This window comes from Myotis brandtii, unplaced genomic scaffold, assembly GCF_000412655.1.
Source record: "Myotis brandtii unplaced genomic scaffold, ASM41265v1 scaffold779, whole genome shotgun sequence".
Taxonomy (NCBI): Eukaryota; Metazoa; Chordata; class Mammalia; order Chiroptera; family Vespertilionidae; genus Myotis; species Myotis brandtii.
Genome location: NW_005371125.1, coordinates 679,302 through 682,881, shown reverse-complemented (window position 1 = coordinate 682,881; position 3,580 = coordinate 679,302).

The window sequence follows — 3,580 nt, the reverse complement described above, 5'->3', positions numbered from 1 at the left end:
GTACCTCTGTTTTTGGCGCTTCCGTAGCTCCCTCTCAGTCTCACTGCGCTTCTTTCTTTTCTTCCAGTTGTAGATCTCCCACTGGGCCAACTTCCCCATGGTTCTGAGTGGTGGTTTTTTGCCTCATAGTTGGTAGTTTCATTGATGCTGTGAGAGAGCAGCACGCACAGGTCCACTCCCTACGCCGCCATCTTGGTTTCCTCTGCTTACCTTTAATAAAATTTTAAATAAATGTTTAATTTCAAGGACTCATTGTGTATACTAGTCATTTGTAGGATATATGGATTGCAAATATTTTCCCCAAATCTATGACATGTCTTTTATTTTCTTTTTTAAATCTTTATTGTTGAAAGTATTACTGATGCCCCCCTTTTTCCTCCATTGACTTCTTCTAGCCTGCCCCCATTCCCCCACCCCAGGCCTTCACCACCCTATTGTCTGTGTCCATGGGTTATGCATATATACATACAAGTTCATTGGTTCATCTCTTCCCTCTGCGATTCAACAACAGTATGTTCCATGCTTTTATGTCTCTGGATCTATTTCGTTCATCAGTTATTTTGCTCATTAGATTCCGCATGTGATACTTGTTTTTCTTTGATTGGCTTTACTCACTTAACATAATGATCTCCAGGTCCATATTTGCTGCTATAAATAGAAAGAGTTCTTTCTTTTTTATAGCTGTGTGGTATTCTATTGTGTAAATATACCACAGTTTTTTAAAGCACTCATCTGATAATGGGCACTTAGGCTGTTTTCAAATCTTAGCTACTATAAATTGTGCTATTATGAACATGGGGATGCACACATACTTTCTGACTGATGTTTCCAATTTCTTAGGATATATTCCTAGAAGTGGGATCACTGGGTCAAATGGGAGTTCCACTTTTAATTTTTTGAGAAAACTCCATACTGTTTTCCACAGAGGCTGCACCAGTCTTCATTCCCACCAGCAGTGTACAAAGGTTCCTTTTCTCCACATCATCTCCAACACTTGTCGTTTGTTGATGATAGCCATTCTGACAGGTGTGAGGTGGTATCTCGTTGTTTTGATTTCCATCTCTTGGATGATTAGTGACTTTGAGCATTTTTTTTTCATATGCATCTTGACCTTCCGTATGTCGATTTTTAAGAAGTGTCTATTTAGGTCCATTTCCCATTTTTTAATTAGATTGTTTGTTTTCCTTTTGTTAAGTTGTATGAGTTCCCAGTAAATTTTGAAGACTAACTCCTTATCAGATGTATCATTGGCAAATATGTTTTCCCATGCAGTGGGCTTTCTTGTTATTTTGTTTATGGTTCCTTTGCTGTGCAGAAGCTTGGTATTTTAAATGCGGTCTCATTTTTTTTTTCTTATTAGTTTTCATTGTCCTAGCAGATGTATGGGTAAACATATTACTATGAGATATGGCTGATATTTTTCTGCATATAGTTTCTTCTAAGATTTTTATGGTTTCAAGTGTTACATTTAAGTTTTTTATCCATCATTTTTAGTTTATTCTTATGTATGGTGTAATTTGGTGGTCTAATTTTATTTTTTTTGCATGTTTTTTTCCAATTTTCACAGCACCATTTATTGAAGAGACTATCTGAACTCCATTGTATGCTCTTGCCTCCTTTGTCAAATATTAATTGAGCATAGTGGCTTGACTCAATTCCTGGGTCTTCTGCTGTGTTCCATATATGCCTGTTCTTGCACCAGTACCAGGCTGTTTTGAGAATAGTGGCTTTGTAGTATAACTTGATATCTGGGATTGTGAACTCTTCAACTTGGTTCTTCTTTCTCAAGATTGCTGTGTCTATTTAGAGTTTTTTGATTCCATATAAATTTTTGGTGTGTTTCTTCTCGGTCTGTGATATATGCTGTTGCTATTTTAATAGGGATTACATTGAATATATAGATTGCTTTGGGTAGTATGGGCATTGTAATGATGTTGATTCTACCAATCCATGAACATAGTATATTCTTCCACTTGTTTATTTATTCCTCTATCTCATTTTCAACATCCTGTAGTTTTCTGAGTACAGGTCTTTTGCCTCCATGGTTAAGTTTATTCCTAAGTATCTTAATTTTTTTGTTGCAATATTAAATGGGAGTGTTTCAACCGGGAGTGTTTGTTTACTTTCTCTTCCTGGAAGTTATTATTGGTGTATAAAAATGCCATAGATTTTCCGATATTAATTTTGTATCCTGCTAGGTTGCCAAATTCATTTATGAAATCTAGTAGTTTTTTAATGGAGTCTTTAGGGTTTCCTATATACAATATCATGTCATCTGCAAATAGTGACAGTTTGACTCCTTCCTTTCCATTTTGGATTCTTTTTATTTCATCTTCTTGTCTGATCTCTATGGCTAGTACATCTAGTACTATGAGTGGTGAAAGTGGGCAGCCCTGTCTTGTTCTTGTTCTTAGTGGAAATGGTTTTAGTTTTTGGCCATTGAGAATGATGTTGGCTGTAGGGTTGTCATATATGCCTTTTCTTTTCATTGTATTCACATGGGCTTTCAAAAAGAAAAAAAAATATGTTTGTTTTTAATTTAATCTGGTCCAACTAATCAACTTATCTTTACTATGACTCATGCTTTTGGTGTCACATTTACATCTATTTGTCTAGCTCTAAAGCATGAAGATTGTTTCCTATTATTTTTCTAAAATTTTATAATTTTACATTTATGTCTGCAATCTATTTTATGGTCATTTAAAAATTAAAAATTATCTATGATGTATAATTGCTCCATAACTATTTGTAGAAAAGGTTAATTTTCCTCCATTTAATTGCCTTTTTAGCTTTAAAAAAAACAGTTTGGCATATTTAGATGGGTCTCTTTCTGAGTTATCTATTCCGTTCCATTAATTATGTCTATCCCTCCATACCAATTTTACACTGTCTTGATCATTGTCAGTATCTAGTAGGGCTTAATATTGAATCTTCTAACCCATAGGTATGGTATGTTTGTCCATTTATTTAATTCTTCTTTGATGTCATATAGGTGATTTTCAGGAGCTTTGTATATTTTTGAAGTAAACACTTAAGTACTGAATATTCTTTGGAGTTATTATATAATATTTTTAATATTAGTTTTCAAATGTTCATTGTTGGTATGTAGAAATGCAAATAATTTTAATTTTTTTTCTTGTACAAACTTGCTAATCTCACTCATAAATTTTAGGAAGTTTTAGTGGATTACTTGTGATTCTCTGTGTATACTATTGAGTCATCATCAAATATTGGCAGTTTTATTTTTTTTCTTACAAATTATATGATACTAGAGGCCCGGTGCACAAATTCATGCATGGGTGGGGTCCATCCAGCCCACCCTGATCGGGACTGGGCTGGCAGAGGGGAGGGACCGTGGGAGGTTGGCTGGCCAGCCCTGTCCCAGATCGGGTTGCGGGAAGGGGGTGATTGGGGGCCAGGCCGGCTGGGGGGAGCAGCCAGCCAATCGGGCAGGTTGGCTGGCTGCGGTGCACGTCATAGTGACTAGTCGTTCTGGTCTTTCCGGTAGCTTGGTTTTTATATATATACTAGAGGCCCGGTGCACAAAAATTTGTGCACTCGGGGGGCGGGGGAGGGGGGG